The sequence below is a fragment of the Halichoerus grypus genome, chromosome 10 (genome assembly GCF_964656455.1).
Source record: "Halichoerus grypus chromosome 10, mHalGry1.hap1.1, whole genome shotgun sequence".
NCBI classification, from domain to species: domain Eukaryota; kingdom Metazoa; phylum Chordata; class Mammalia; order Carnivora; family Phocidae; genus Halichoerus; species Halichoerus grypus.
In genome coordinates this window covers 60,988,642-61,011,092 of record NC_135721.1, presented here as the reverse complement: position 1 = coordinate 61,011,092, position 22,451 = coordinate 60,988,642, and the positions used below count along the sequence as shown (strand labels likewise).

The window sequence follows — 22,451 nt, the reverse complement described above, 5'->3', positions numbered from 1 at the left end:
TAATTTGTAAAATTTTGTTGGCTGGAATTATGTTCAACAAATTAGAAAAGGCTCTCACGTAATTTGTCTTTACTTCAACTGTCAAAATCTAAAGGAAGCAGTGCCACAGAAACAAAATAAGAGCATTTGATAACTGCCTGGTTACTTTTTATATTGCCATTTGAAAACATTTAGTTTTTCTTTTTGTTTTGCAAAATAACCTTAAACACTAGAAGTGTGAGCAAATAACCATTTTAATAAGCCCCAAATGATGTACAGTGTTTAGAACCTTTGTCACTTTTTTCCTATGGGCGAAATCTGATCACTGACCAGTTATGCCAGAAATTCCGACTGAAATCAAGTGGATGACTTTTCCAGGTTAAAAGTAACCAGAGAAGCCTGAACCAAGGCCCTTCATGGTACAAGGTTACTGTTAGAGCAACTCTGATAATTTCTGGTTTGTTTTTTGTCACTTTATTTCTGCTCTATCCCTCAGCAGAGGTTTATTACAATAAACTTGGATAGTAAATGAGGCTTTATTAATTAGGGATGGGCAGAAAACCAGCTGTGACATAGTGACCCCGGGTGGGAAGCCAAACCAGAGTAATTAAGACATAACATGGTAATGGGAACAAATAATGAATACACTCAGTGACCTGATGCCAAGCAGTGCCCCCTCTCCAGGCCTGTTTTTTTTTCTCTTAATTTTTTTTCTCCCTTTAAACTGATAGTTCCCTTGAATTGCCTTCTTATTAGACTTTGATACAGATGGCATCCAAAGTAGTGAAAACTGAGGAAAATATGGGCTAGTGTTGGAAAAACTGTGAGTTTATGTGATACTATTCCTACTGTCAGGGACCAGAGATTGATGTTCCTTTATTTATCACACAGCATTCCTCTTAGAAGGAGAAAAGCCAGTTGAATAAAACCCTGGACCAAACATGCATCTCTTGCCACCCAGTCATGATCTACTTCATCTTCTGGGTTTCTTCCTTTGATCACTCCCCTCTGATGCTGAGAAAATAAATAAATAAATAAATAAATAAATAAATAAATAAATAAGAATTTGGAAGAAGTCAATGGGATTCCCCCAGTCACAGAAAATGAGGAAGTCTAGGATGGCTCTCTGTGCCAGGTTCTTGCTGCCCAATCCGGAGACTGTGATAAAGTGGTCCTCAAGGAGTCCACATCAAATATCTGCAGACCTAGAACCACAAAGAAGTTATCAAGGAGCATGCCCACAGTTTTAAAATGGCTCACAAAGTTTCTAGGTGGACGAAAACCTGACTCAATCACACACTTTCTTCAGTGCACTTCGGGTTTGGATCAAGGGTGATTCTACCACAAGACAAGAGTTTTAGTTTTAACTCTTAAAAACCTCCATAAGTGCTATGACTGTCAAATATTTTTAGTGATACTTGTTCTCTTCCTGTTAAAATCTTGTTGTTTGACACCTTTGTAGATCTGCAAGTTAAATAAGAGTTATACTCAAATAATTCCAGACCTGACACAGAGTAGGTGCTTAATATAAGCTTATTAACTAATTACCTGTCTCAGCATGTAAAGTGGTGAATCAAGGCAATTATTCAAATAAAGGAGTCCAATAAAATACAAGACAAATGTACCAACAAAAGCAAACAAACCATCAACATTCCTGTAATGGATGTTAAGACATTTTGCTTTTTATTTTCTCTACTTTTAAGGCGAATTATTTCAAGTTTCCATTTGTTTATTTGTATCAATATAGCTAAAATATTCATGACACATGGTACAACCTAAAATATTTTCTTGTCCCAACTTAAAATCATTTGTACCTCAGTAAATTCTTTGGTTGACACAAAATCTTCACCTAGTTTCTCAAATAGTGAAGTATTACTAAATAAGATCTAACCTAACATTAACAGAAAAAAAGAGTTATGAATATGTCAATTACAGCTCTCTTAAGTTATCCATTAGCTCTACTTCGGGTGTAAAGGCTTTTCTTTTTTTCTGTAAAAATTGCCTAACAGTTGTGAGAGAGTCATAGACAGTATTCTTGGTAATGTGTCCTTGTGTCATGAAAGCATTGGCATTTCTTTTGCCTTCTGTGAATCATATCATAGCTGGCATACTGAATTAATCAATAGAAATATTCTGTATCTATTAACAATTTACTCTGAAGGGATAAAAGTCCTAGGAAAGTAAAAGAAAGAATTGCCCCCATTTAATTTTAAAGCAGCTCTATTTGGCCCTTATCACACTGAGCAAAAAAGATAATACTGAGGATCACTGCTTTCATGCTTTAAAATTTTTTTAAATGAGGTGAATTTGAATAAATAGATAAATAAGATAGTTGTAATGGAGCCTAGCATTTTCTTCCTCTAGACGTATGATATTTTGTTTTAGTATGATATTCAAATGAATGATTTCAGGAAAGTCGTAAGTGCGTTCTCTATATTTGTAGCCTTGACCTATGTATATTATTAACATAATATATAAAAAAAGGACCTACATCTTATAGAAAGAGTATTTACATTTATTTTTTTTAATAGGGCAAACATTCATGCTTCCAGAAGGAAAGGGCTATGGGCATGGGGAATGGCTGTGGGAAATTTGCTTCTGTTTAACCAAATAGAATTTTTTAGCCAACCTGAAAACAAATGCTTTAGAATCCTCCCACCCCCGTCCCCAATCCTTTCAATTCCTCCTGTTTGGGTGGGTTTTATTTAACAGTCAAGCTCAGGAGATTCAGAGCTTTGAGAAATCGTTTCCACATCCTTTGAGTAAGTTTAGAAATTTTCTCTTTTTTTGGTTTTAAAATGAAGGTTAAAAAAAAAAAAAAAAAACTCCACAAGAGGTCTTTGGGCTAAGTCGGTCTTCATCCATTACTTAGCTGAAAACATAATCAAATACAGAAATTTATAAAGATAAAAGTACAGTTACCCCCACCAGCCCGCTGTTAACATTGTAAAGGACCTGTCCATTAAGCCTGTAAAGATTGTACCCCAGAGCATGTCCCAGGTAACCTGAAATAAAGGCAGTTGCTTCTGCAGTCTCAGAAGACAAGCAGGTGCTCTTTTCTTTGGCAGATACTAATGCTGATGCAGTAAACATTTCCAGAGAAGCTATCCCAGAATGGAGTCCTTTGCTTTTTCCCCATTCATCCTCCTGCCTGTTCTTTGAGCTTGAAAAGAAGAGAACTGACAGCATATAAAAAACAGTGGGTGGAAGATGGACAGAAATCAGAAGAAGGGAAGTGGTTAGAGATGGACCCAGAAAACCATCCTCTTCCCTGACAACTGCCTTGTGGAGGCGGAGGAAAAACTAATTCCCAGAAGCATCAGTTATGAACTTGTGTACTTCTCACTCTCCATTTTTTGTATTTTCCAGCTTCTCTAAAAATTTTTTACATTTTTAATTAAATAGAAGTTTTAGTTTATTAAAAGTAAATGGTCTTTCAAGACATTTGCTTTAGTCCATGTCAAAGAATAATATAGTTGGAAAGAAATTTTAAAAATATTTGGCACTACATCTTCAAGGGATTTAAGAGGAAATCAACTATTCTGACTCAAGATTTTGAGCATTTTCACCTGTCTGTCTATCTACCTACATACATATGAATGTGTAACATACACATATATATAATTTTCCTGCTTGTATGTGTGAAAATTATAAGAACTATAATGTATGCCAAGCTCTTTATCACCAGTGATTGTGTAGAAGACAGCAGTGCGCAGATAGCAGATATTATATTTGCCTCATTCTAGGTCCACTGCCCACCCTTTTCCACCCAGTTGTCTTCAACAGTTCCCTTGACTTCTGGTTTCCAGTTGGGTTTAGTCAATAGAAGCATGGGCAGTGCATTCACAGGACAGGAGGGAGTAAGTAGAAATATTTATTCTCCCACTCTTTTCTTAGCACGCCATAAGTTGTCAATGGCTACAAAAATAGTATGGTATAATCCACTGAATCATTCATTACATAAATATTTATTAAGGCCCAAACTGTAATAGGTACAATGGGCCCAATAGACACCAAAGCATGAGATATCTGCTCACACAGAATTTATTTTTAAAAGTGTCTGTTTTGATTGTTTTCATTTTTAATCATGAAATATTTGAAGTATTTTGTGATCCATCTTTTAGTCAGAGACCTTGTTTTTAAAAGAATTGGAAAAAATACCAAAGCAATCATTATAAATTCTGGTAGTAATTTGATATGTTCATGGCAAATAGATTATATATACCAGGGAAATTGTTGAATAAAAAAGAAAAGTAAAATGAATTTTAATTACTTTTTAATGTGTATTTGAGTTGTAATGATACCAAATGAATTAATGAAATATTAAAGATGGGTGTGTAAGTGGGGAGACCCTATTTCTTATCAGGCGTACTCTAAAGTATGCCAAGCACATGAATTAAACTAGGCTCTAAGATGAATTAAAAACTGCAGATGATCTTTGCTTAACACTTTCAGGTTGTTTTGATGTAGGAAAGAAATTCATCATTCATAGAGGAACTTATTTGAGTTATAGATTTGACAACTAAGACTGAACATACATAGTGATAAAACATCTGCTCAAGTCTAGTCAAAAGCTCAGTCAATTTTGTGAAGAAATCAGTCAAGCCTGTTGCTTGGTGGCACGTAGACAAAACCACCAACTGATCGACTGAGTTTTTCACTTTTGAATGGGTTGTTTGGCATCATGTAGACCCAGCCTATGATTATACTGCCATCTGTATTCTTTCTTACATCAGGCTTATTTCAGCCACAACTTATACATGCTGTTTTGAGAAGAACTAGTCAATATTTTGGTTTGTCTTTAGCTATAAGAGCGCCGTAGACAGTCTTGCGTGAACTTGGCTCTGCCTTGCTAATTCTCTGTCAGTTCTGGCAGCTATAGGAATTTAAGTTCATGGTGTAGATATTTGGATTCCCCTCAAAATAAAAATAAAATATGTAAAATAAAATCTCAAAATAGGCTGCTTGTCTTTAACAAAAATACCCAAATTCCTAGAAATGGCCAGCCATAGTCAATATGTATATATGTGAGAGTATAATTTTAATGTTAAAACAATACAAACTGAATAGAATATTTTGAAGTTAACAATTGCTCATGTTATCATAGTTTTCAAACTACATGAAGCAATTGAAAAAATCTCCCTTTACCAAACTCAACAGCACACAAATGCTTCTGAAACTATAAGATACTTTGTGATGGTGGTAGGATTGGAAATTGCAAAATGAATTAAAATGTTTATCCTCACTAGCACTTTAACAACTTATTACAGACACTACAGTGACCAGTTATTTCTTCTAAGGACATAGACTTAAAAAAAAGAAAAAAGTTTGAGCTTTGGAGGGCAATGAATCATCAAAGAGTTTTTGCATAATGATAAAATTGCTTTCTGGTTTTAACAGATCAGAGCCATACTCTCTAAGTATAACTGAATCAAAAATCCCTTTTTTTGTTTGTTAGTTTGTTTGTTTTCTTTAGTGGAAGTTGAGGGAAGTGTTAAGTCAAAGAAAACAAGGAGGAAATAGTATTCTTTATTCAACAAAGGGGTAAATAGGGCAGATTCAGGTTTAATGGGCCCTAAAATTTATACAATTTGGGTGACCTGGTTTTGAAAAATACATAAAATTACAAATAAAAATTAAGTAGAAAAGTTAATGCTATTTAATTGAGAGGAATGTTATTTAATTTAATTAATGTTACTTATAATTAGAGGAAAGCGATCTTTGGAAGAGGCATGTGCAAATGAGGGACCCTAAAACTTGAGGTTCATTACTTTCATAATGTAGCCAATAATGGACTAACAGAATATCCTAGAACAACTACAACAATAAAAAAAATTACCTGGAATTTGAGCACAGGAAAATAATTTGTCATAAAGATTATAATTTATGATATATCTTACACTTAAATCTCTTTTGACTACCACCATTCATAAATAACACTTGTATGGGGGTAATCTGGGTTTCTTTTTCCCTTTATTCCAGTAAAATCTGAGTCATCTGACACTTAATTTCATTACTTTATGAAACATTTTAGAATCACTCAGTAAAGACTCTTTGAACATTAGGAGCAGTAAGCATATTACCAGAAGAAATATGGTGACCCCAGAGGAGATAAAGTGATAGCTGAAAGTGAGAGGCCACAGGTTTTTGTCTCACATGTCATCAGCATCTTCACTTTACAGATTAGTAGAATAAAGCCCAGGGAGGAGAGGCAACTTGCCCAACCTCACACAGACCTTTAGTGGCAAAGGTGAGTTTAGAGGACACACCTGTGAACAGCCAATCCAGAACCATACCCACCGCAACTGACTTCACATCAACCTCAAATCTCCCATTCCCATCACTGAGTCGGCCAAACAATTTCATTGTTGCAGTCACCACTGTTGCCATCTAGATTAGGATACTTAGAACTACCTGGTGAATTGCAGTGCTTTCTCTCAGCCTAATGTGGTATTGGTTCAATTTCATGTGAGCCTTCAGAGAACATTATGGTGTTTACACTTACTTGTCCTGACCACTGGAACAACTGTGGCTGCGCTGCATCCTGCCAATCATGAGTAATGCGGTTAGCACAAACCCAGGTACATGGATTCTCTACTCCTAAGATATTTCTTCCAGTTATTTATTTTATTCACTCAGACACAGGTGATATGGGAGTTCTTGACACCGTTTTTCTAGCAGTTTGGCAGAGATTAAGTATCCCACAGTAACAACTAAAAATACTGATTTAAATATGAATACATATTTGTAGGTATTCCAATAACATGGCAAGAAAGTTTAATAGTTCTCAGAGGTCAAAAACTAACTGAAAGTTAGAACCCAAGAGGCAAGTAAAACAGTTACTATGATTTGTGTCCTTAGGACACTGATAACCTAGGTGAACTTGAGTGTCCTTTTTACATCTTCACAGGTTGCAGTGCTCACAAGGGAAGTATATGGTGTTTAAAAGGTGACCCTCTTTATAAAGCTGGGACCCTAAAGAGCCACAATCTCAGTATAAGTAGAAATATTACCTTCTCCCAAGGGATCAGCAACAGAAATTGCTCATCTTGAACTTTGAATAAAGGAAAAACCTCTTCTTTGGCAATTCACACCACAAGCCAATCTTTACCAGCTAGGTTTACAAATGGAATTCACAGCACCTGGATATGGATGGGCAAATAAAACTCAAACCACACCTTAATTAAAGTGATCCTTGATCATGAGTATCCCCAGGTACCTAGCAGGAACAAATGCAAATTGTCTCTAAAGGAGCCTATTTAAATCCAAACCTCAATAAATGTGCATAAAGTTCAAAGAATGTGAACTCAATTTCAAAATTACAAAACACACAAATCCACAGAAAACATAAGCAAAAGAACCTGACCCCAAATTTTCATATATTGAAAATATATAATAAAAAGAATAGAGACTAAGTAGGTTTAGCATGTTTAATAAATTAAAATAGGGGCTAAAAATAATCAAGAGAGCAGAATCTTATTAAAAAATGACCAAGCAGGTATAAAATTAACCAGAGGTCAGTGAAAGAAAAATATAATTGAAATTAAAAACTCAATATTTACCTCTAAAATTAGATTAGACACAGATAAAAAGAGAATTTATAAACTGGAAGATGTATCTGAAGAAATTATATGGATTGTAGTGAAGTAAGATGAAGAGATAGAAAACATGACTGAGTTATTAATAAACCTGGAGGATAGAGTGAAAACTCTAAGGCATATATATTTAGAAGTTTTATTAAGAATGGAGAGAAGCAACATTTGAAGATAAAATGGCTAACAATTTTCAGAACCAGTGAAAAACACTCATCCTTAGATTCACAAAATCCCAAGGAAAAATTTTTAAAATCCACATTTATCTATATTTATATCTATATGTATATATAGATGTACAGATATATAAAGAGACATATAGAGTGCTAAAATTGGATATCATTAAGGACAAAGAAATGGTATTAAAATCAAATGGAAAAGATAAATTGTCTAAGTAAATATAATGATTCAGTTAACACTCGCATTCTCATCAGTAGCAACAGAAGCCGGAGATAATAGAATATCTTCAGTGCACTAAGAAAAATTAATGTGAACCTAGAATTCCATATTCAACAAAGGTATCTCAAGAGTGAGGGTGAAATAAAGACATTTCCATGTGAAAAGTCTGAGATGCAATGAGGGATGATAATCTAAGAAACTAATTAATATGTTGGTAAGGCTAAGCAAACATTGACTATATAAAACAATACTACTTTTGTGTTTATAAAAGAGAAAAATAAGGTAAAATAAAAATCCATATAGCAATACTGAATGAAAAGGGAAGAAATTCTCAGAGTTAATAGTGTCCTAACATTTGTTTGGAAGGAGCGTGAATTGATGATTAGCTTCAGAATTTGAACAGTTGGTATGCATGGTAAAATTCCCAGTTATTACTAGAAGAAATGAAACACAGTGTTAAGTAAAAAGAAAAAAATGTAATGAGAAACCATACTCTGTACATTCAAAAGAAGAAAATGAAGGCGGCAAAAATGAACCTAGAAAAGGAGAGACAAATTTTTAACTCAAAATAAGATAAAGTTAAACTTAAGTAATCAGTATTTATAATAAATCTAAGTGGGTTAAATGATCCAGTGAAAAACAAATAGACATATGTAACACATAAAAATGCAAATAGTTTGAAAAAAATGCAAATAGCTTGAATGGACAAGAATAGGAAAAAGTATACCACCAAAATCCAAAACCAAAAAGGAAAAAGAAAGCTAGTGCAGTTTGATTATTATCAGACAAAATAGACAATAAGCTGAAAAGAATTCCTGAGACTAAAAGAGATAACTAGGTAATGATGAATGATTCAGTGCAATGGAAAATATAAAATTCTAGAATGCTAGTCACTTAAAACATATAAAACAAAATCTTCAAAAAACTATATAAAGCAAAAATTAAGACAAGACAAGTGCAAGTGTAAATTAATTCATTATATTGGAACATTTTAACTATACTTCAACTGAGAAAAATAAATCAGAATATCTATTTGGAAGAAAACTTTAATAGACCTATGTAGAACATGTTTCAAATTCTTTTCTCTCTTTAGAAAGAAAGATAATTTAGATGATAATATAGAGAAAATTTTTGACCCTAAGTTGTCCAATAAATATTTTTTGAATGATTAATGTTAGTCTGTAATTCTCTTAAGACATTTTCTTTAAATTTGTTATATGTTGTTACCTGTCTGTTTTCCCTGGTGGCATAGATTTTTTTTTAACTTTTGAAAGTATATATAGTTATTGAAATATTTTAAACTTGAAAGTAAGAACTTCTCAATACTCAAAGAAAGTGAGCATCATCTATTGTCCCTGTGGTTTAAATAGAGCTTATCTCAATTTTATTACAATCAAAAGTAACATTGTCTAATAACTTAGTATATTCAAAGTCACAGTAATTACCTTATAAATTCAAACTATCATTCTTAGAAAGTGACATGGAGTAAGGATGCTGATCCTCTAGGTGTACACTCTATTATGTGGAAGCAGTTTATCATCATCCTATCTACATGTGCTAAACCCTTTAAGCAATGATATATCAAAGAATTTGCTGTCCCTTTATCTTTGACTGTCCCCTAAGTGATGCTCCATGAGGGTATTCCTAGTGTGCCTCGCATTCTACAGAAACACAAAAACAATTCCAGTTGTAAAAAAAAAAAAAAAAGGAAAAATAGTGGAGTACTTATCCAATGAACTCCATGACATCTCTAACCACTTGAATAATTGACCCCACTTTTTCTTCTTTTTGTCAGAATTAGTTGGATAAATGCCTTAGTTTTCCATTTTACTTAATCCATGTAGACAGAGCCAAAGAATCACTCCTCCCTTCCACACAAGCTTTTCCACTGCACAAATGATGCTAATGTTCTTGATTGGCATGACACAGCACTCTAAACCATTTGACTCCAGTGAATTAGTCAAGCAAGAATGTCTGAAAGCAGAGTGACTCCGTTTAAGTACATAAATGCACAGCAAACAACTGCTTGCCTTTTTTTCTTCTCTAGTGCTGTCTTACGAAGCAGTGTATTATTACAGATAATCTACAGTGAATAAAAGACAAAGCATTGTGTATTCAAAATATACACACATTTGCCAAGTTTACTGAACCTGTGATTTTTCAAAATAAAAGATACAAATATTTATTTGAAAAATGATATAATTAAGAGCAGCTTACTACAGAGCAGCGACCGCACATGCTGTATAACCAAGCCATAACCCCAATAAACAGGTTTCGCTGACAGACACCTATTGTCAATAAGATTAGTTGAACTCAAAAGAGTGCCAGGAAACCTCTTTCATGCTTCAACAAAACATAATTTGTTTGAAGTAATGATGACTAGTTATGTATAATTATCTGATTATCAAAAAAAAAACTTGTTTAAACAACTTTGGTGTGCTGCATTATAAGGTTTCATTTAGTCTCTGAATTATTTAATGTTTATGTAGTTCTGAGACAAACTGCACAATTCAAAACCAATTAAAAGATTTGCCCAGATTACCCATAACTTGTAAATTGGCACAACATGGTAGGATACTTATTAAGTTGGGATGGTTTTTGGAGAGTAGTAGAGGCTTCAAAAAATAATGAGGTTTTCCAGAAGGGGAAGAGCTTATAAATCATCAGTCAATGAAAATGATTCATGAAATTGTATCAATTTTAATATTAAACAACATAATTCTTATCTCTTGTGTAGGTAGACTTTTAAGATGTATGAGAAAGTGAATTGCTTATACTATGCAAATGAAAATAATCATTCAGTGTCTAGCAGACTCTTGCAAATCAGGAAAATATTTAGATTTATACACAAAGAATTTTAGTCATTCTTATTCTTCTGGTTTACTTGGAAACACAATGAATTAAACTAATATTATTTTCTATTCAAATGGCATAAATTAACTTTGCTTCTTGAAACAATTTATTTTGAGTACTTGCCCAATGTGTTAAAATGCCAAGTTTTTCTTCCCAGGTAAGATTCCAGTTCCTTATGGGAGGTAACATAATCTTGTTAATTATCAGGAAAAAAATAAGGATGGTTATAAGATTTAAACTTTTATTTAGGTTTAAGATAAATTTATATATGATATTGAGCCAAAATAATCTCTATGCATTTACATTATTACCAGTTGATAGTATTAGGAATACTTTGTCCACGAGTTATATAAAATAATATGGGATAGACAAAAGCAGGATTTTTTTTTTTTCCTGGAATAGGAGTTTAGAGATAGTCAGGCAGCTGATGACATTGGTTCCATGATTTAACCATATTGGGGCTAATATCAAATGAATTGTTCCTGTACTTTGTCTCATGACTGCCCCATCTCTTGGCATTGTGTTCATGTCAAGGGAAGAAGGAATCAGGGAGACTGAAATGTTAGCACATATCCGTTGCTTTGTCAGAAAAGTAAAAGCTTTCCCCCAATATGCTCCTGCAGCAGAAGTTCTTTCATCTTATCAGTCAGAAATATGTCACATGGCCATGCCGAGCTGCACCGATGTGGCAAAATGAGTATTTTTCTTTATAGTGGAGATGGGCAACAGAGAAAAAGTTTGCGTCAGCTAAACAACAATGTTATATTGACATTAATATTCTAATTATAGGAGAGTGATTCAGTTGATTACTTACATGCATCTAAGAAGTAGAAATAATATTTCCCTCTCTACCTCTTAGGATTCCGTAAAGGTTAAATGAGATGATATACCTGAAATTGCTCTTTACGCTATAAGGAACTAAACACAGTTTACATAGTGAACGTCGATGTGGGAACACAACTTCAAAGGTCCTATGCCATAACTCCCATATGTCACCTCAGTTTAGCCTCCCCATTTCCAGAAACCCATCCTGCAGACTTATAAGCATAGGTGTACTACAAGTCCTGATAGAGAGAGGTCAAGATATTCACAATAAGTGCAGAGGGAAAAGACAAAGAAATAAAGCAATTAGAAATAAAGTGTTATAAAGGAATGAAGATAAAGATGATTTAATGTGACTTACAATATCCATCTAGAATAGAATTCCACAATGTAAATGTAGAAATTTGCCCTGAAATTGAGGGAGGACCTGATTAAGTACATTTAAAGATACTTTGTTTCAGAAAAAAATGATAAAATATATATACAATGGAATATTATGCAGCCATCAAAAGGAATGAAAGCTTGCCATTTGCAATGATGTGGATAGAACTGGAGGGTATTATGCTGAGCAAAATAAGTCGATCAGAGAAAGACATGTATCATATGATCTCACTGATATGAGGAATTCTTAATCTCAGGAAACAAACTGAGGGTTGCTGGAGTGGTGGGGGGTGGGAGGGATGGGGTGGCTGGGTGATAGACATTGGGGAGGATATGTGCTAAGATGAGCGCTGTGAATTGTGTAAGACTGTTGAATCACAGACCTGTACCTCTGAAACAAATAATACATTATATGTTTAAAAAAAAACTAATGATGTAATGTATGGTGATTAACATAACATAATAAATAAAATTAAAAGAAAAAAAAAAGATTTAGCCTGGCTAAAATATTAAGCCTCAAGTAATTTTTAAAAATTTTAATTCCAGTATAGTTAACATACAATGTTATATTAGTGTCAGGTGTACAATATAGTGGTTCAACAATTCTATATATTACTCAGTGATAAGTGTACTTTTAATCCACCTATTTCACCTATCCCTCCATCCACCTCCCCTCTGGAAACCATCAGTTTGTTCTCTATAGGTAAAAATCTGTTTTTTAGTTTGTCTATTTTTTTCTTTGTCTATTTGTTTTATTTCTTAAATTCCACATGTGAGTGAAATCATATGGCATGTCTTTCTCTGACTGACTTATTTCACTTAGTTTTATACCCTCTAGATCCATCCATGTTGTTTCAAATGGCAAGATACCATTATTTTTTATGGCTGAGTAATATTACACTATATATATAGTGTAATATATATATATATATACACATATATATATATAGTGTAATACAGTAGTACAGTTACTAGATCATATGGTAATTCTATTTTTAATTTTTTGAGAAACCTCCATACTGTTTTCCATAGTGACTACACCAGTTTGCAGTCTCACCAAGAGTGCACAAGGGTTCTTTTTTCTACACATCCTCACCAACATTTGTTTCTGTATATTTGATTCTAGGCAGTCTGACAGGCATGAGATGATATCTCATTGTGGTTTTGATTTCCATTTCCCTGATGATTAGTAATGTTGCGCATCTTTTCATGTGTCTGTTGGCCATTGCAGGTCTTCTTCGGAGAAATGTCTATCCATGTTTTCTGCCCATTTTTAATTGGATTATTTGGTATTTTGTTGTTGAATTGTATAAGTTCTTTCTATATTTTGGATACTAACCCTTTATTGTATATGTCATTTGAAAATACAATCCCATGCAGTAGGTTGTCTTTCATTTTTGTTGGTTGTTTCCCTTCCTGTGAAGATTTTTATTTTGATGCCATCCCAATAGTGTAGTTTTGTTTTTGTTTCCCTTGCCTCAGGAGACCTATCTAGAAAAATGTTGCTATGGTTGATGTCAGAGAAATTACTGCCTGTGTTCTCTTCTAGGATTTTTTATGGTTTCAGGTCTTAAATTTAGGTATAATCCATTCTGAGTTTACTTTTGTGTATGGTGTAAGAAAGTGGTCCAATTTCATTCTTTTCCATGTAGCTGTCCAGTTTTCCCAACACTATTTGTTGAAGAGAGTCCCTTTTCCCTATTGCATATTCTTGCCTCCTTTGTCAAAAATTAATTGACCAAATAATCATGGGTTTATTTCTGGGTTCTCTATTCTATTCCATTGGTTAATATATGTCTATTTTTTGCCAGTATGATACTGTTTTGATTACTACAGCTTTGTAGTATGTCTTGAAATCTGGGATTGTGATACAGCCAGTTTTGTTCTTTTTCAAGATTGCTTTGGCTATTTGAGGTCTTTTGTTGTACCATACAAGTTTAAAGATTATTTGTTCTAGTTGTGTGAAAAATGCTATTGGTATTTTGATAAGGATTGCATTAAGTCTGTATATTGCTTTGGAAAGTATGGACATTTTAACAATATTGGTTCTTCCGATCCATGAGCATGAAATATATTTCCATTTGTTCATGTCATCTTTAATTTCTCCTATCAAAGTTTCATAGTTATCAGGAGGCCTTTCATCTCCTAGGTATTTTATTATTTTTGGTGCAATTGTAAATGAGATTGTTTTCTTAATTTCTCTTTCTGCTACCTCATTATTAGTGATAAAATGCAACAGATTCTGTATATTGATTTTGTATCCTGCAAACTTACTGAGTTCATTTATCAGTTCTACTGGTTTGTGTGTGTGTGTGTGTGTGTGTGTTTGCTTTTGTTTTTTTGTTTTTTGGTGGAGTCTTTAGGGTTTTCTATATATAGTATCATGTAATCTGAAAGAGTGAAAGTTTTACTTCTTCCTTGCTGATTTGGATGCCTTTTATTTCTTTTTCTTGTCTGATTGCTATAGCTAGAACCTCCAATACTATGTTGAATAAAAGTGGCAAGAGTGGACATCCTCGACTTGTTTCTGATCTTAAGGGAAAAGCTCTCAGTTCTCCACCATTGAGTATGATATCAGCTGTGGGTTTTTCATGTATGGCCTTTATTATGTTGAGGTATATTCCCTCTAAACCTATTTTGCTGAGGGTTTTTATCATGAATGGATGTTGTACTTTGTCAAATGCTTTTTCTGCATCTATGGTTTTTATTCTTTTTCTTGTCAATGTGATATATCACTTTGACTAATTTGCAAATATTGAGCCACCCTTGCATCTCAGGAATAAATCCCACTAGATTTTGGTGAATGATTTTTTAATGTATTGTTGTATTTGGTTTCCTAATGTTTTGTTGAGGATCTTGGCATCTATATTCATCAGAAATATTGGCCTGTACTTACCTTTTTTTTGTAGTCTCCTTATCTGGTTTTAGTATAAGGGTAATGCTGGATTCATAGAATAAATTTGGAAGCTTTCCTTCCTCTTCTATTTTTTTGGAACAGTTTGAGAAGAATAGATATTAACTCTTAAAACAAAACAAAACAAAAACAAAAACAAACAAAAAAACTCTTCTTTCAATGTTTGGTAGAATTTACCTATGAAGCCACCTGGTCCTGGACTTTTGTTTGTTGGGAGTTTTTTGATTACTGATTCATTTTCATTGATGGTAACTGGTCTGTTAAAATTTTCTATTTCTTCCTGATTCAGTTTTGGGAGGTTATATGTTTCTAGGAACTTATCCATTTCTTCTAGGTTGTTCAATTTGTTGACATATAATTTTTCATAATATTCTCTTATAATCCTTTGCATTTCTGTAGTGTCAGTTATTTCTCCTCTTTCATTTCTGATTTTGTTTATTTGAGTCCTCTCTCTCTCTCTCTCTCTCTTTTGATGCGACTGGCCAAAAGTTTATCAATTTTGTTGACCTTTTCAAAGAACAAGATCCTGGTTTCTTTGATGTGTTCTATTGGGTTTTTTTAGTTTCTATTTCATTTATTTCTGCTCTAATCTTTATCATTTCCTTCCTTCTACTGGTTTTGGGTTTTGTTCTTCTCTTTGTACCTCCTTTAGGTGTAGAGTTAGGTTGTTTATTTGAGACTTTTCTTTCTTCTTGAGGTAGGCCTATATTGCTATAAACTTCCTCTTAAAACAGCTTTTGCTGCATCCCAGCAATTTTGAACCATTGTGTTCTCATTTTCATTTGTCTCTATGTATTTTATATTTCCTCTTTGAATTTCTTGGTTGACGCATTCATGTTTAGTAGCATGTAACTTAACCTCTATATAAATTTGTGTTCTTTCTAGACTTTTTCTTGTGGTTGATTTCTAGTTTCATAACCCTGTCTTGTCCAATAAAATGCATAGTATGACTTCAAACTTTTTGAATTTGTTGAGTCTTGGCTTATGTTCTAACATGTGATCTCTTCTGGAGAATGTTCCATGTGCACTTGAAAAAAATGTGTTTTCTGTTGTTTTAGGATGGAATGTTCTGAATATGTCTGTTAGATCCATCTGGTTCAATGTATCACTCAAAACCACTGTTTCCTTGTTGATTTTCTGTCTGTATGATCTATCCATTGATGTAAGTGGTGTGTTAAAGTCCCCTACTATTATTATATTACTATCGATTGCTTCCTTTATGTTTGTTATTAGCTGCTTTATGTATTTGGGTGCATAAATATTTACAATTGTTATATCTTTTTGTTGATTGTTCCCTTTATGATTATGTAGTGTCCTTATTTGTTTCTTGTTATAATTTTCTTTTAAAGTCTATTGTGTCTGATACAAGTATTGCTACCCTGGCTTTCTTTTCACTTCCATTTGCAGATAAATGCTGTTCTATCCCTTCACTTTCAGTCTGCCTGTGTCTTTAGTTCTGAAATGAGTCTCTTGTAGGCAGCATATAGATGAGTCTTATTTTTTATCCATTCCACCACCTGATGTCTTTTCAATGGGGTATTTAGTCAATTTACATTCAGAGTAATTACTGATAGGTATGTACTTATCACCATTTTGTTACCTGCTTTATGGTTGTTTTTGTAATTCTCTGTTCCTTTCTTATGTTGCTCTCTTTTCTCATGGTTTGCTTTCTTTTGAGATACATTTAGGTTCCTTTCTCTTTATTTTTTGCATTTTTATTAGTGGTTTTTAATTTATGGTTACCATTAGGTTTATAAATAACATCTTATGCATATAGCAGTCTATATTAAGTTAATGGTTGCCTAAGTTTGAACCCATTCTTTACTCTTCTCCCCACACTACATTTAAGGCATGTTGTTTCATACTTTACATCCTTTTATTTTGTGAATCCCTTAACTGATTTTTATAGATATAATTAATTTTACTCCTTTTTGCTTCCTACTTTTCTTACTTTTACTTATGGTCTTTCCTTTCCACTCAGAGGCCCTTTTAACATTTTTTGTAGGGCTGGTTTAGTAACCATGAATTCCTCTAACTTTTGTTTGTCTGGGAAATTCTTTATCTCTCGTTTTATTCTGAATTATAGCCTTACTTGATAGAGTATTCTTGGTTGCAGGTTTTTTTCTTCTTCTGGCCTGCAAAGTTTCTGCTGAAAAATCAGCTGATAGCCTTATGGGGTTGCCCTTGTATAAAACTTTTCTTTTCTCTTGTTGCTTTAAAAGTTCTCCTTATCACTGCTTTTTGTCATTTTAATCATTATGTGTCTTGGTGTGAAACTTCTCAGGTTGATTTTGTTGGGGGCTCTCTGTGGCTCCTGGATCTAGATTTTTGTTTCCTTTCTTATGTTTGGGAAGTTTTCAGCTATTACTTCTTCAAATAAATTTTCTGACCCTTTTTCTGTCTCTTCTCCTCTGGGATTCCTATAATGTGAATGTTATAATGTTTGATGTTGTATCTGAGTTCCTTAAATCAGTCTTCCTTTTTAATTTTTTTTCTCTCTCCTGTTTAGCTTGATTGCTTTCCATTACTGTCCTCCAGGTCACCGATCCATTCTTCTGCTTCCTCTAGTACACTATTTATTCCATCTTCTGTTTCAGTTATTGAGTTCATCTCTGATTGGTTCTTTTTTATGTTTTGTCTCTTGTAAGGGTGTCACTGAGGTCCTCCACTCTTTTCTCCAATCCAGTGAGTATCTTTATGATCATTACTTTAAATTTTCTATCAGGGATATTACTTATCTCCACTTTGTTTAGCTCTCTTGCTGTGATTTTGTCCTGTTGTTTCATTTGGGACATATTCCTCTGTCTCCTCATTTTGCCTAACTCTCTGTGTCTATTTCTGGGTTAGGAAAGTCAGCTACATCTCCTGCTTTTGTATGAAGAAGAGGTCCTGAAGTGCCCAGCAATGCAATGTCCCCTGTTCACCAGAACCCGGTGCTTTAGGGGTGCCTCCTATTTGTGTTGCGTGTGCCCTTCTATTGTGGCTGAGCTGCTTTTACCTTCAGTCCAGTTGTCTGTAATGGCTCTCTTTGCCTGTCTTGGGCAGCATTTGGTCCCTGTGTTGTTAGTGGGCCTGTCTGGGGTTGCCCCCACTTAAGCTGAGTCAGACCAAGTGCTTGCCAGAGCTGTGGTTGTACTGAACTGCAGGGCACTCTTCCTGTGTTGTCCTCTGAGAAGCTTTAGTTGGTGGTCAGGGCCTATAGTCAGGCCAGATGTCTGTCCCAGCCCACTGCAAAAAATAATGGATTTAACAAAGTATGTATACTGCTCTGGCTGGAGGGAATGGGGGGGTGGGGGATTGTTGGGGGGTGGGTGGAGATAGTAACACTTATCCAAAGCTATACTTATCCCATAGGACTTGCTTCCCAAAGGAAGACACTGAATTGGTGAATTTTGAGAATTTTGTGATCTGCCAAACAAGTTAATGAAAATTTCAAAGTCAGATTCCCCTATTCCCTTGATGCCAGAAAAATTATATACATTCTCTCCTTCCCCCATTTTCACTCTCTTTCCTTTTCTCTCTTTTAAACATTTCACTATAAGGCATTATATTGCTAGTGTTGTTGGGTTTAAGTGGAAACTGAACATGGGATATTTATATTTGTGAAGATATTTATTTTTGTGATATTATTTTTGAAAAAAGTAGAAAGTAACAATAAGTGCTTACACAAATATTTTCCCTTGTTGAACTTGTGTTTCTTTTTGCTTTGTTTTTGTTCTTCTGATTTGCTCTCTCTATGGACTGTGATTTCCCAGCCAAGGCTCTGCCAAGCCTGACCCTTACAAGAGAGTAAAATTTTTATACATTCTTTTGGCAAAATAAGTATTCAAAGATGGATATTTGCACTTTTCTTGGGTGCTTTATGGGTACTTTGACTTGACATCATAGTTTTCAAAGTCTAAGAGAATATACTAACTTGGATGAAAAACATATACAGGGTTAGGAAAAAGTATAATGTGTAGGACCTAAAGGGCTTGATTTTCTTGGCTGGCAAAATATATTTTATGCAATCCCAGAGCTGAAGGAAAGACAAATGAATGTCCCCATGGTGTAATCACCGAGTTGAAAAATCAGGTGACTTCAGACTTCAAGTTCCCTTTTAGCCCAGTAAGTTTTTATGTTTTTTATATCTCGGTTGGTGGATGAGTCAATGTTTAAATGGCCATTCATCATTTACCATATAAAAGAAAAGCTATTACCTGAAACTCATTTTTACAGTTGCAGGCAAACAGAAATAATCATTTCCAAGGACCTAAAGCTGTTTCTTGAACAATGTCATCATTTTATCCTTATTTTACTTACTATTTACTTATATATGAGCCTGTTTTTGAGCTGCACACTGCAAGTTCTGGCTGTAAACAGTTTCCACCAACTCCCTGCTGAAGCAAATGAGGAAAGGGAATTTGACTTTCCAGAAATCAAAATTATCTTTCAGATAGACTCAAAGAACCAGACCAAAGGCACAAAGGCAGCTATAAGCAGTCATGGCTCCCATCATGAGCCAATAGTGTTAATTCTAGGTAGTTAGGAGACTATTAAAGTGTCTCTATAGGAAAATCACCTAGACCTGGTTATAAGTCCTCTCTCTGCTGTTTAATAACTGAATGAGTACAAGCAATTTTATGGACCTATTCTGGCCATATTTTTCTTAATGTCATAAACAGGAGAAGTAACACTATCTATATCAGAGAGTAGTTGTCAATGTGAAATAAAACATTCAAAAAGCCCCGCTAACCTAGCTGATGTGCCATAGGAGCTTAATAAATGTTAATTCACTCCTGGTTAATCACTCTAAGATCCAAGAATTATCTTTAACTGTGTCAGAGCAACCTGCCCAACTGTGGCTATTCTTGAAATATAACCCCAGGCTAAACATGATTCAATCCTACACTAAACCAGGTAGAATATGTATAATGGGCCTTGTTTTAGTCCCAAATCCTTACCTCTCCTTCTCTCTTCAAGGAACACCTGTTGGGTACCAACATGTGTGAGGGACCATGCTGGACCCTTACATACTTCATCTCCTTTAATCATTATAACTAAAATGAAGGAGCAGTTGTTATCCTAGTTAACTACAAAGGGGACTGAATTTCTGAGAAATTAACCAGCTCAGAGTTGCACAGCTAATTAATGATAAGTCTGTCTCCAAGTCTTGTCCCACTTTACCAGTCTACCTCCCTCTAAGTTTTGTGATGTCAGAGAAGTTTCTGAAGTATGGTTTCCATAAATCAGCCAGAGTGTTTACCACGACAAACTAATCATCACATAAACAAAAAGTAGCGCTTTAGGGTTACTCTGCAGCCAGTGGATATTGTCAACACAAACAGTTTTGTACTTCTTTTGGCTTGCCGGTTGATAGCACTGTGCTGGGTGTCAGAGACACAGTCACATAATATGCCAGGGCGGGAGGAGAACCACCACAGATGGTCAATAGGGAGAGGGTGGGAGGCAAAGCTGGAAACGGGCACAAGGACCAAGCTAAAAACAACTGATACTACAAGGCTAAGAGTGTGGACTTTGTTCTTAGTTGTTTCCTGCCCCTGTCTTCCATCTATACTCATGTCCACTTTTCTACCACCTTTTTTAGTTTCCCAAGAAATATGAGAGGACAAAGCTACCACATGTGCATCATTTACTAAGCATGTGTCTGTTTATTAAATTCTGTCCAGATCGGCTCGCACTCTCTGATCAGCAGAACCAGATAGTGTGGAAACACCCAGAACCCTTGCATTCCTTTCCCCTGAAGTCTAGAGCTGAGTTAGGCCTGAGCAGTCTTCTGTTTTTCAAAGGCCTTTCTGTAACCCATGAAGTCCTTCAAGTCCATAGTTTTTGTCCAAGGAGAGGAGAGGAGAGGAAAGGAGAGGAGAGGAGAGGAGAGAGATACAGTAGACATTTTTACCCTTTCACTTTCCCTTCCAAGAGCTGAGGTCCTAGGCTCCCATGTGTCCCTGTGAATCCATAATAGACTCTCCCTAAGGGTAGAGTAGGCATGTAATGGCCAGCAAGGACCATTTTATTACAAAATACATTAAGGTAGTTGCACCTTTAGAATCAATTACTTGGGAAAATAAAGAATGAGAAAAATTTAAGATGAAACTAGTAAATTGCAATGTAAGCAAATTTATATTTTAATTATCAGAACAACATCTATGCACATTTGAAAAATAGAAATAGTGACGTATCCACTTGGGAGACTCAGCCTTCAGGCAATTCTTAGTGTGTTCAGTGGGATTTGAGGACCCCTTGAAGTCGCTGTGCAGCATCCCCTCAAGGGAGAGCCTCAACCACAGGTCAAGAACCCCTACTCATGGTAATGGGGAGCTACTGAGGATCATGAAGACTTATATAAAGTGATATATTAAGGAAACTGAAAGATCACTGGAGAAATAAGAGGTTGACTATAGGGAGATTGATTGATGATTACATTATTCTAAGTATAAGGCTTTAGGGTCTAGGTCTATGTAGTAGTGATAGAAACAGAATTTAGTTGACAGATATAAAGAATCTGTATATTTGTTTTTTATTTCTTGCTACTTGGATGTTGAAAGAAGGTGAGAGACCAACTTTTCAAGTCCTAGTGATTGGGAGGTTGTTGGTAGTAAACCATCTTCTTTGGGGAAAAGATGAAATCAGTCCTAGCTATGTTATCTTGAAATAATGGTGGTATATTTGCTGGGTGGGTAGGTGGGGATGCTAAATAAGCAGTTAGAAGTATGTGATTGAAGTTCAAAAGATAGGTCATGACTGTGGATAGAGGTTATGGAGTCATTTCTGTAGAAGAAGTAATTCAAACCATAAGAGACCAAAAATGCACTCCCTAAGAGAAAGAATGCAGAGCTGGAATGGTTGATGATGGATCTAGAGTCTACCAGGGTCAGCCAACTTTTTCTGTAAAGGGCCAGAGAGTAAATATTCTAAGCTTTGTGGGCCAAAGGTCTCTGTTGCAACTACTTAACTATGTCATTGTAGAGCAATTAAATAAATTGGCATGGCTCTGTTCCAATAAAAAGCTATTACAAAAACAGGTGAGTGGCTGGATTTGGCCCAAGGGCTTTAGTTTGCTGACCTCTGGTTTAGAAACGTAAGCTCCAGGATGGCAAGGCCACATCAACTTGGCCTACTACTATATGCACAGCACCTAGCACAGCACCTGACTTACTGTAGATTCTCAACAGATATTTGTTGAATTGATGAATGCTACGTTGAAATGAATGCATCTGTATTTAGCTGTGTTGGGGCAACAGAGTAAACCAAGAGAATTCTAATAGTCATGAGAACAGTCAAGATTGTATGACATAGACAAAATCAAGAAAAGAGTGTGCCAAAAAAGAAGTCTAGCAACAATGACGACTCTGACAGGTTTTGAAGAATGAGGAGTTAGAACTTTCTTTTTGGCAATTAAAACAAGTCAGATATTGAGGTATAAATGATAAGAATAGGGTGCCTGGGTGGCTCAGTCAGTTACAAGTCTGCCTTCGGCTCAGGTCATGATCCCAGGGTCCTGGGATCGA

At 34.9% G+C, this 22,451-nt stretch overlaps 1 long non-coding RNA gene across 19 annotated transcripts in view; it reads left to right on the top strand.

The window, feature by feature from the left end:
• The window catches only part of LOC118533483 (uncharacterized), a 595,288-nt gene that overhangs the window by 507,662 nt on the left and 65,175 nt on the right, over window positions 1-22,451 (top strand). The window lies entirely within an intron of this gene.